Source organism: Crocodylus siamensis, chromosome 3 (genome assembly GCF_052110815.1).
Source record: "Crocodylus siamensis isolate JL-2025a chromosome 3, ASM5211081v1, whole genome shotgun sequence".
Classification (NCBI taxonomy): Eukaryota; Metazoa; Chordata; order Crocodylia; family Crocodylidae; genus Crocodylus; species Crocodylus siamensis.
The window spans coordinates 156725304-156738472 of record NC_143397.1 but is presented as its reverse complement, the minus strand read 5'-3'; positions in this window follow the sequence as shown (position 1 = coordinate 156738472).

The window sequence follows — 13169 nt, the reverse complement described above, 5'->3', positions numbered from 1 at the left end:
TCCTGAGTCCTGAGGGAGATCACTGGTCATCTTTCATCATGTAGATTTGATCCGGTCAATTATTACTCTTTGGGTCTGACCCCAGCACCAGTTCCCACATTGGACCATGAGATGGTTGAGGCTGCAGTTCCCCAGCTTAACCATGAGGACATCATGGTAGACCAAGTTAAAAGCTTTCTTGAAATCCACATAAGTGACATCAACTTTGTCTTCCTGGTCCAGGCAATGCATCACCTGGTCATAGAAGGAGACAAGGTTTGTCAGGCAAAATCTTCCAGCAATGAAGCCATGTTGACTGGCACTCAGAAAGTTACCTTCCATTAGCCTATTGCTGATGGATAAAACCTTTGATTTTCGCCAGGATCTTTCCAGGGAGGATGTCAGACTGATTGGTGTGTACTTTCCTGTATCTTCCTTCCTACCTTTCTTGAAGATTGGGACCATGCTGCTCTTTTCCAGTCTTCCAGTACCTCTCCCAAGCACCCCGAGTTCTCAGATATCTGCACCATAGTGTGTGCTATGATGTTGGCCAGCTCCTTCAGGACTCTTGGGTGCATTCCATCTGGGTCCATGGATTTATGGATGTCAAGCCTCTCAATGTTCCCTCACTTGATTTATGTCAGTTGTGGGCCCATCACCTGCACCCTGCATGTTTTGCATTCTGTCCAACAGTGATCCCCTTGGGCGGGTAAAAGACTGACACAAAGTAATCATTCAGGAGATTGACCCTTTTCTGATCATCAGACATCAGCTGCCCCATTTGATTTAGCAGGGGTTCAGTGTTGCCTTTGTTCTTTCTCTGATTTTCCACATATCTGAAGAACGACTTTTGTCCTTGATTCCCGTGGCTAGCTTGAGTTTGGTTTCTGCCTTGGCTCTTCTGGTCTGCCCTGTACAGGTGCGGGCTAGTGCTGTTTAGTCCTCCCTGATGATGATTCCCATTTTTCAATCTGGTGTAGGCTTCTCTCTTTAGTTTCAGGAGGTCCAAAAATTCCCTATTGAGCCAAGGGGATTTCCCAGCCTGCTGACTGCCTTTCATATGGGATGAAATGGACTTTCCTTGTGCTTCAAAGATTGAGTCCTTAAAGAACAACCACTCCTTTCTGAGGGGCCTTGGTCTCTTAGTTCCTGACTGACCAGTCTCCTGAGTTTGTGCAAGTCAGCCATCCCAAATTTGAGATTTCTGTTTTACTGAGAGATCTGCCTGCCCTGCATTGGACAAGGAAAGTGATCATATCATGGTTGCTGTTGCCAAGCTTCCCTGCAATCCTCGGATCACTTACTAGATCATTTCCTTCGGCCAGAACCAGATCCAGCAGTGCCTCTCCCCTAGTTGGCCTGCAGACCTCTTGTGTTACATTGAGCTCATCAATGCAAATGAGGAATCTATGTAACCAGTCAGATTTGGCTGTGTGCTCTTCCCACAAGATGTCAGGGAGGTTGAAGTCATCCATGATGACTATGCATCAGGAATGTGCAGTTTTGGTCAGTTCCCTATTTAATTCAAGATCCAGCTTCCTCTTGGTTGGGAGTGTTGACAATGAATTTGGACCCAGCACCTATACCTTTGTTCTGGATGGGCGCAACCCTCAGACTGACCACAACACCTGCCAGTTGATAATAGATGAGTTTATTGATACAGAGTAAGAACAAAAAAGCAACAATATAAAAAATCAAATAATTCTATATCTACCAATCCTATGGCTGTCATCAGAGTGAAAGTACATTTGATCAGGATGCGGGCTCCATTCTGAGGTGCTCTCTCTCTCTTAGGTGTCAGCAGTCTGGAGGTGGGATGTCAAGGCCCAGAGCCCCCCTCCAGTGGGGTGCATGAGACAGACTACTGTCTTGGTTCATGGTAGCCTTGGGGACCCTTCCCAGGGAACAGGGATGGGGACTCCTCTCAGGGAGCAAAACGGGGAGGGATGGAACAAAGGGAGGGACGCTTTTTTACTCTCAAGTCTTTGTTTTTATATTCTCCTTCCTCCATGAAGACTCCTGATGACTCTTCATCCATGGCTATATCTGGTTGGTTGTCTCTCTGTGGTCACACATCCATGTAGCCTTCTGTGCTTTCTCCTAATTTGGTCTGTTCCCCCATAACTAGGATGGGGGGGCTCTGCTCTCAGGCCTTGTTGCTGGTGTCACTTATCTTGCCTTATGGGGCAGTATGGTACATACTACATTTGGTTCCCAGGCTGTTTCCTAGACTTTGTGTCCTTGTTGGCCTTGTGTTAGACAGCCCATCTGCCTTGAAGACTGTGATCTTGTGTTATGGGATGCCTCCTTCAATTATCAGGCTGTGTCCATCCATTGGCCTTGTTATGCTAGACAGCCTGTTTACTTTCAGGGCCATGAGAAGCTGTGTGTGTTTCTCCCAAGCTCTTTGGAAATCCATTTAACCCCTGATGCCCATATTGACTCCTTATAATGCATATATAGTTTCATAGTTGGTAGGGTTGGAAGGGACCTGAGCAGTTCATCAAGTCTGACCCCCTGCCGTGGCAGGAAAGAGTACTGGGGTCAAATAACCCCGGCCAGGTATTCATCCAGCCTTCTTTTATATCTATACCTATAAGCCAATTCCCAAAAAACAGGTCTTTAAATACTGTTTCTAAGCCAACAGGGACCTGTAATAGACTCCTATAATTATATCCCCATACCCATGCTCTTCTCGTATTTTAACCCAGAGGGTCTCAAGATACTTTCCTTGGTTGCTAAATTCAGTTTGAAGGGAAGTGGACTACTCCTTCATTTAGAGAGCAACCCCCCTCCCTTTTCCCAACACAGTCTTTCCTGTACAAGATACAGCTGCCTTGTATAGCTGTGGACCTTTCGTAGCTAGAGTCTCACCAGGTCTCCATTATCTCCATGAGATTGTAATTTTTGTTGCTTAGGAGAAGGGCCAGTTTCTCTTGGTATTTCTCAGACTCCTGGCACTTGTATACAGGCAGCTGAGCCTGCCATGGGAAGCCCTGGGGTTCCCTGTGCATTGGGACATGACCTTTCCTTGGGCTGTCATTGGAGTAGATTCCCTTGGGCTACCTAACATGTTAATACTGTGGTTCATGTGACCTGGACTTGAACTGTTAGTTGACTGTCCATCCCCCAGTGACCCTAGTTAAAGTCATATCAAGTAGGTCAGCCTTTCTGGCCAAGAAGATCTTCATTTTCAGGGTGCGGTACAGGCTATCTTTTCCCAACAAGCCTCTGCCTCTCTCCCTGAAGTGCAGACTGTGGTCAAAGAAGCCAAACCCCTTGCAATGGCACCATTACGGAGTCTTGTCAACAGCTTTGATGTACTTTTCCCTCCGATGCCTGTGACTCGTGACTGGGAGGATTGAGGTGGAACAAAGATGCAGGTAACTGAGGCTGAGGGTCAAAGCCTGAGCCAGAAAGGGGCAAGAGCATCAGTTGGAGGCTGAGAGGTCCAGGGGGCCCCCGTCTGAGAAGTGGGGAGACCAGAGCTGGACCCAAGAAGCTGAGGTCTGGCACAGTGGGCCTAGGCTTAGAGTGAAACAACCAGAGAAAAGAGGCTAACGCCAGGAAGGCTGAAGCCCCAGTAATGATCTAGAGACCTGAGAAGGCCAAGCATTGTAGTGGGGATGGGTAGCCCCACTGAAGTGATATCATATACCATCTGTGAAGAATGAACATGGCTATAGGATGGCCAGATGGAGGCCATGAAGGCAGACCTTAAGGTTCCTGGTGTTCTAGGGCATCAATTGGGCTGAAAGGGCTATGACAGCTTGGCAAATTGGCAGTATATTGGACTCACTCTGGGCCTTTGGCTGCCTCACAACTTTTTTGGAACAACATCAAGGCATTGCAGATGAGAAATAGGTCAGGACACCTTGAGGGATCGGAGTGAATAGGAGTCACATGTCCATGAGAGGGTACCACAGCACCACTGGGCATGGGTCCTGTCACAGAGATTCCATGCACTTTATTGTAACAGCTAAGGATACACAAGGGACTTAAGTGCAATAGACTTCAACAGATGATATTCTTATGAACTTTAGATTTAAAAATTTGTTTTAGCCAGGAGCCTCAGGGCAGGGGTCACCTTTCTCCTATGTCCATGTACAGTATTTAGCACAAAGGGGCTCAGATTGTTGGTACCAAGAAACAACAGTGATACAAATATACTGCTAGGGTTCAAATGTTTTATAGCAGGAGTGTTGAACTTACTTGGTCTCATGAGCCATATTCAAATCATGGGACTGCATGCAGGCCAGACTGACTGCCTCATCACAATCCCTGAAACTTGTCTGATCCCTAGATGGAACTTCAAAAAAGCATCCTGGACTGACTTCCTTAGTAATTCCTAAAAGTTAGTGGTCTAGTTACAAGATCTAACCAATGTGGAAGACTTTAGTGTTGCCTATGAGGCCTTCATCACAAGTTTGACAAGAATAACCAAGATGGGAATACTGCATGGCTTCAAGCTAAACTACAGTCCCTGCTGGAATTGAACCTGCAACAACTATCTAAAAACAATCACTACCTCAGACAGCAGCAGCATCCTTGCTGAGGCAATAGAAAGACTCCAAGACTATATTAACACCATGAAAAGATGGAAACAGTAGAAAATATTGACTTCACACACCCCAGCAGGAATGCCTGGAACACAATCAAAAGACTCACTGGAGAAGGCAAGCCCAAATAACAATGCCCTGTGAAAGCAGACTCAATAGTAGCACAACTTATCCAGAACAGTGGGTTCACAAATCCTAATAAGAACTTCTCCAAGGAAACAACTACAACAAAACATCATCCTACTGTGGACCTGCATCTCACTGGTTCATTCACAGAACTTGAAATGAAAACTGCCATAGCCTCTGTCAAACCCCACAAAGCTGCAGGATTGCATAATATCTATCCAGAATTCCTGATGAATATGGGGTCCTGCCTAAGACTGCCTGTCATCATGTATGCAAAGAAACAAGATACCCAAATTGTGGACACACACTTACATAATTGCACTACCTAAACCAGGCAAGAATGTTGACAATCTGCTAGCTAATTCATCGAGTCTGCTGAATTAGCATGCTCTAGCTAGCCTCTGTGTCTCATGTATCAGAATCCATACTTCAAAATGGCATGACGGGGGCATTTTAACTAAAGCTGGTTCAACGAACTAAAGCTTGATGCCATTTTGAAGCACAGGGATGTTGATACATGAGACAGCGTGTGTACTTTTCTTAGAAAGGCTCTCTGAGCCACTCTAATTAAAGGGAGACTCTTAAAGCTGCTCTAATTAAAGCACCCCTCCCTCACCCCTGGAGCGTGTGTAAAAATTCCCATTGATTCAAAGTTACCACCAGAACAAGCAGGGTTCTGCAGAGACAGATTCATCTCTATCCAGGTACTAAGGCTTACTTAAGACATCGAAGATGCTTTTCAGAGGAGGGAAAAAGCAGGTGCTGTGCTGTTAGATTTAACAGCTGCATATGATACTGTCTTGCTGAAAGCATTAGAGTAAAACTACTCAGGTTGACCCCAGATAGAAGTATGGTGGCCTTTGTTACTAATATAATATCAAACAGATCTTTTATCCTCTCCACTGATGGAAGAGATAGAAGCAGATACAAGCACCTGCATAATGATGTACCACAAGGATCAGTGTTAACACCCACACTTCTTAACATCTATATAACTGACACTACACCCACTACAGATAAAATTGTGCCTACATAGATGAGTTGGCCCTGTCCACCTTTCATAAGTCCATCCTGAAAATAGAAATAGTTTTGTCTTAGGATATCAATAAAGTAGCCTCTTACCTGCACCAACTGAGACTCAAGATCAGTCAAGCAAAAACTACTGGATCACTGTTCCACTTCTGTTATTTTCTGGAAGACAAGAGGATCAAGATTTGACCTGAATGGTAATGAACTTCCCTTCATGGATAATCCAGTGTACCTGGGAGTAACTCTGGATAGGAGCCAAACCTAACCAAGAACATCTACCCAAAACATGTGAAAGTCAACTCTCACATTGGTCCTATAAGACAATGGGCATGAACAACCCGGGCAGCCAGTTTCACCATGCTAACGACATCGACACTTGCATTAGTATACATATTTGCTGAATACTGCTGTCAAGCATGGGAATGCAGTAGCCACACCAGCAAAGTTAATGTTGCCCTGAACTCAGCAATGAGAATAGTAACAGGGTGTATAACATATACTCCTGTTGACATGCTGCCAATAGTATCGGGAACGTTACCTCCCCAGTTAAGAAGATGGAAGGTAACTCTTGACTTGCTCAGTGTGCCCAAAAAAACCAGGAGCACCTGCTTCATGAAGTCTTAAAGCAACCAGTACATCAGTGACTAAAGTCGAGAAACTTGTTTAAATGGTAGGTATGGGTACTGTTGCAACAATATGGAGGTGGGAGCTGCACCTTATGAGCACCTTATGGGAACATCACCACAAAAAGGGAGATGAGACTAATTCTCATTTCAAGCGCTTCATAAACAACCTAACACCCTATCCACCCAGATACATACTCCTCCTCAATGTGCAGATTAAACTAAACATGATTAACTCTGGAGTTGGACACTTTAATGCCACACTGTATATGATTGGCTTAAAGAACAGTCTAAGATGCGAGTGTGGTGGTGTACCACAGACTTCTGACCACCTCCTTGTGTGCAGCACACCTGTGCATCCAAGATGAGGACCTGGCAAACATCAATGATAAAGCAATGTGTGGTTCTATCACATTAATGATGCATAGGGGGAAAATTAAGTATATAAGAGAAGAAGAAGAAACCAGGGGGAAAATAACATCTTAACCTTGACCTAGTTGCTGTGGCTGGTGTAGTGATGCTGAAACAGCTCAGTGACTGAGCTGCCGGCATTGACACAGAGGCTTCTTCACTGCTGCAGCCACAGTGTGAAGCGCAATGGGCTGGATGGCCTATCTCCATGGTCCGGATCTGGCATGTGGGCAATATGCTTAACGCCCGTAACTTATACCATTGGTTTCAATTTTCTTATAGCAGTTCTAAAATGAGATTAAGACTGCAATGAGAATGAAAAGCAAGACAGTAATCTGAATTATAAGATTTTCAATGTTATATAGGGGAATAACTTTCCATGCAATATTGCAATGCCATATAACATTATTTTCTAGTGAAAATAGCCTTTGAGATGTCACACCTTAATGCAATACCTGTTGACTAGGCAAAAGCATACCATAAATGACATATTTACCCAAACCCAAGAATACTTTGAATACAGGACAACCCCCCATTAATTAATTATATACATGAAACATTATAAATGTGTTAGAATTTTCCATGTATAGAATCTAATTATTGGAGGATCATCTTCTATTACTTCCCCCATCACTGTGTTAGGGAAAGAAGCAACTGAGTGGCAAGTAGCAAGCAAAATAGCAGAAGGTGGGCAGGTGGTGAGGAGGCAAGTGGTGGTGAGCTGGTGACCTGGTCCCCAACTCCTGTACCCTTTGTGGCTGGTTCCTGCCACTTGCCTGCCCCCCAGTATTTATTCTCCCACATTCCACTGCTGTCCTCAGCTAATATGGGCACAGTGGGAAGCTCCAAAGCCTCTCCTAATCTGCTGCTACCCTGCACCACAGAGAGCAGCAGTGTGGGGACCCTGACTTGATTAGGGACAGGGGCTATAACACACAGTTTTTTTCCCAGCACCCACTCCATGCCTGTCCCTTCCCTGCTTCTCCCTCTCCCTGTCCCCCACCCCCACCCCCATCTCCCCTGCTGCACATGAGCAAGTGCTGGAAGGAGGAACCTGCACGCCACTGCTGCTGTCCCTGGATGGGTCGGGGTCCCAATACAACTTTTGCCCACAGGAGCATGTCAGACTTGACCCTGGGGTCCCTCCGTGCCTACTTCAGCAGGTGGGGACCTCTGAGCTTCTGGCGCTATCCCTGGCCAAGCCAGACTCTCTGTACGGCTGCTCCCTTCAGTAAGGGGAGGAGGAGATAAGAAGCAGCTCTGGGGCTCCCCCTGCACTCAGATCAGCTAGGGACACTGCTGTTCCTCACAGATTTCAGCTGGAGCAATCTCATACTCAATTCTAAAATGAAGCTTTGTTTTCCCCATGTTGAGTGGGGGGAAAAAACCTCAAATTGCAATTGAGTAAATATTGTATATATATTTCTAATATAGTGTTTAGGAAATAATCCAGTACTAAGCTGATCTGCTTTTTGGTCATGATTTATTCTAGGCTTTGCTCAAGAGTTTTGGTACCTTAGCCAAATTACTGTCTAACTCACATTTTGCCTCAAAATGTTGTTGTGCAGGACTGCTGTATGTTATTTTTAAAGCTGCCATTTTGCAGCCTGGCAGAAATGACTGCTTTTCAGTGATGGCACTGTTTATCCTACATAAATGCATTTTCTTGAAAAATCACTTTGGGATGATTTGACATGAAACGTGCTATATGCATATTCTTGAGCAAGCTCAAGAATAAAATATATTTTGCTACTTTAGCAGCTTTTGAAATCCAATGAAACCTCTTGGAAAATGTTTAAAAACATTGTATTTTAAAACATTTGCCTGATATGTCATTTTTTTCTGTCTGATTTTTCTCCTGTTCTTTCCTTATTGCAAGACATATTTACATAACAATAGGATTGTTCCTGCTTATGAGTTCATCTGCTCTTTTTGGTTATTCCCAGTCTACAGACATAAACTTTTATTTGTGACATCATAAACACGTCCATGGCAACTAATTGTGATGTTTCAAGCAGAGGATTATGTCTTTAGGTGAGGAATAAGCAAAAGGAACAGATGAACAGGGATTTTGTTTACATGCAAATGGTCCTTGTAATAAACAAGGGAAGAGAATTACAGAACATGTAAAATACAGGCTTTCAAGTGACCCTAAACAGAATGGATTTTAAAGTTTTTCATGAGTAATCGGTCCGTCTTTAAAATGCCCGTTACTGACAATTAACTCTACTTGCAGTATTCACTGGAAAAAGCCTTGTAGAATAAATTTCAGATTGAAAATAGTTTCACAAGAACAAGAAATGAAGATGAGCCAGATGAAATGAGATCCTTTAAAATAATTATGAATGCATTTTAAAGCTTCAGTAATATTTTGAAGTGATACACATTCAACTAAGAGGTCTAAAAAAACCAATAGTGCAGTGTTTCAAGGGCTAGCTCCTGCTTCACCTGCTTATGTGAGTAATCCTGTTACAGCCCCCTTAGGCCAAGCGTGAAGTGTAATTTTAAGTTTCAATAGTATTGCAAACTGAGCTTGTAGCAGCTGACAAATAGCATCAATAGGACTACCTAAATTCAGCCCTGGACCTACCTCTTCCAGGAAACAAGTTTTATTGACAGAACAGGCTACAGTCTGCCTTTCATGATGGATCCTGTAGGGAACTGGAGTTGCCTTCAAGCCTGGTAGGGCTGTGTAGTGTCTTTAGAAAGGTAGTCTGAAGACTTACTGGTATAGACTTGTGAGACTCAATAGCCTCCACTGGCAGTATTACTGCAGAGTACTTAGTAGCTCTTAAAGCTGAAATGTCAAGGGAGAGAAGGCAACAACAAAACAGTTTCCCTTCCTTCAGGATGAATAACCCTCAAGATGGAAGGACTGAGGCTTATTCAAGGAAGCAGGGTGTAATTTACTCCTCAGGCTGCTAGCATGAGTTAATTTGGTGCAATATGTAAAAGTGACAATCAGTATATTTCTCACAGAGAACAAGTGAATCTTAGATAAATTTTAATCAGGATAGGATAACCAACTCAGAAAATGTAATATAATTTTTAAGAACACCACTCTTATAAAACCTCTGTTGTTCAGGGACTTGCTTTTAATATTTTCCTACACTTCTTGTGATGTGCACAGAATACTAAAGTAGATTTTATCCTTCATGTATTACTCTTTAATTCATATAAAGGAAAATTTAAAAACTTATAAATGGGAGTGCATTTAGGGAAACTTAACTGTGTTTTAAAAAGAATGAAAGAGTCTCAGGTGGAGATTCAAGTAAGAGCCCTTGGGAGAGTTCAAACAAAAATCTTTTAGGCTTTGCATGGGTAAAACAAAAGAAGAAACAAAGAACCTTATTCCTTCTCTGTGGTATAGAAGTGTATCCCCCCCAAATCCTGGTAAATAGATCACACAGCTTTTAAAGTCTGTGTGGTCACAAAGAATTCATAAAGAATAAACCTCCATCCTGGCAGAAAAGTAAATATTCTCCAGGCATATGCCTAGGCTGTGTAGACATCTCTCAGCCCTTTCACTGACAAGGAGGTATGGGGAAATTGTTTATGGTTAAACTCTGCCACTGAATTGTTCCTATGTATCATTATCAGGCTGGAGGTATACACAGCAGATAGTATGACTGAGCTGTTTTACGACAACATGTGGTAGCCTAGTATGCTCTGCTTGTGTAACAAGCCTGGTGGTAGAAACAGATGAGAAAGAAAGTGGCACCGCTGTTTGCTGATTGTTCCATGTATGTTTTTGGGATACAATACTACTGATTCCAGAACAATCGCTTTGAGTATTCACCTTGTAAATATACTCCTTTGCCTTTGCAAAGATTTACTTTCTGTGCCTCTCTCTCTCAGTGAGCTTAGCACCTTCAATTTCCCTTTCAGCATGTTAATGGACACACAAAGCATTTCTCAGCATTTTCATCTTTTAAGACAAAGCAGGGTTTCTATGTTTTTCATTTTCTCTTAGGGTAGTCACTTTTACCTGTTTCCAAATTCATGTTTTCTTTTTCTCCATTAAGTTGTACAGAGAACAGACCAGAATTTGAACCTCTACATAAAACACTGATCATCTCTAAATATTATAGGTTACAATTACCATTTACTTTCCAGTGTCTTACTCTAAAGAGCTGGCATACTGGGTAAAATGGCTTTGTCCTTTCTGGAAAATATTGGGATTGGTACTACAGTATAACAAAAACTAAGAAAAGTGAATGCATATACACATAGCATAATTTATCATATACAACATGTACCTCTTCTTCCCCTGAAGAAAGAGCTGCTGAATATTGGAGTGTACTGTATTTCTTTGCATATACTGCAAAAGCAGTTTCTGCTGCTTACTGGGTGGAAGCAAAAGTAAAGCCTACATATGATTCAGAGGAAGCAGAATACTGGTCAGGCTCAGCTCCCTAAATGCTACTCTTCAGTTATTTACTACAAGGAAAGGTCTTTTTTAATGTCATACTGCCTTTCAAAAGCAAAATGCATATCTTATTCAGAGGTACGTGGTATGTAAGAACATACAGTATTCATCTGGAAGGCATAAAGAAAAGTGCCTAAAAGCGATATGCCATTGTTAAACTCTACTTACAGAATTGTTGTCTGTGCCAAGTGAAAAACAAGTTACCTATTTATTTTGTAAGAAATACTATCTTATATGAACAGTAAATAGGATACAGTCCCTGGGGTTACATTTGCTAGATGCCAAAAATAGTTTTAAGTATTTTGGCACTGTAACAGCAGGAAATATGGCTGATTAACAAATGTTTGGAGGGGTGTAAAACATGAGTTGCTAATGCATTATTTTCTGATATAAATGGAATAGCTATTAAAAATACTGTCAATGAGGGTAGGTTTAAAATACAATAAATTATGTGACAGGATTGTTGTTAATATCCCAACATCATCATTCCCCCTAGCCTGAGAATCTGTAAGGTGAGAGGAATAGTCGCACAACAAGTGTAAATACTGAAGGTGTCAACTCCCAATGCATGCACTGAGAATTTATACCAAGCATAATTAGATGAATAAATACCACAAGGCTAAATAATATTTATGCAGGAGATATTTTCAAAACTACTTAAAAATGCTGATATAATAAATTTACAGGCCTGGAATAGCTGGCTATCTTCTACAGTATACATGTACCAAAAAAACTGTGGCAATAATCTACCCTGCTTTCTATAGACAACAAGCCAGCTAGAAATTTTTGGAACTCATAAATACCCACCCAATTTCATATATACCTTTCCTAGGCTTAAGTCCTACGAAGCCATGGATAAGTTCCTTAGCATGTATAAATTTAAGCAGCTGAGCATCTGGACATACATTTTCAAGTTTTTTCTGGAAAGAGTGTCTTCATAAGACAGACAGACAGACACACACACTTAATATATAATATTGATAGCAAAAATGTAAGATGTACATTTTAAAGCTCTCACATCTAAAATTTCAAGGACATTAAATGCAGTGTTTTGATGATCATACCAACATTTAGATATGTAATCATGTCGACATTGAATATAGTTTGGAAAGCAATCCTGTTTGAAAATTGAGCACATATCAATAAAACTTACACTATCCCATCCATCTTCATCATTGTTGCATCTAACTGTCTACCAGTAGTGGGTTAAGTGATATAACCTGACATCTGTCATGCTTGTAGTTTATTGTTGATCTCATCCTCTCTTCTGTAGGAAAATAATGCATTCAGTGTTTTCTTTGTTTTCTTTATTTTTTTTCACATATACATTGTTCTGTGTTTATTATAAAAGTAAGTTGTACATTGCAGCTGGAACAGAAAATATTGAGATATGCCATGTCTTTAGTTCCAGTAGAAGTAGAGGACCAGATCTAAAGATAATCTTTACATTTCTGGTACTTGCCATCTCTAAACACAGATCAGAGTTAAGTGATAATGGTTAAATCACTTTCTGTCCAACCTGTAATGCTTCCTAAATGTATAAACAATAACACATTGGCCTCGTTGAAGTAATTGGAATTTGTACATTAACTTATGTACAGCTAGAATTTTCTTCATACACATACAAAAATGAAGCAAAATACCTATAGTAGTTCCCATTTTAATACTCAAGTTGCATAATATTTTTTTTTAGGAATTGTGGACAATATTATTTCCTTTTCATTGTTTGGATTGACAGTAGTCTCTATGAAGATGTGCGGTGGTATATGTTGAGTCTTTCTAAAGCACCCACTATGTCCCAATTACTTCCTATTTACCCTGTTTTCAGCCCTCAGTATGATCAGTGACTCAAGTATTACTTCCCCCTTCTCCCCCCTCAGTGAGACCATAAAGGATACTTTGATATAAGTAATTAATCTGAAGTAGTTTGTGGGGTCATCTCTTTTATCTGATCAACTTCATGGTTGGGATAGACTTAGGCAAGGTTTCAGTGCCCTTAACTGGGTCTTCTGG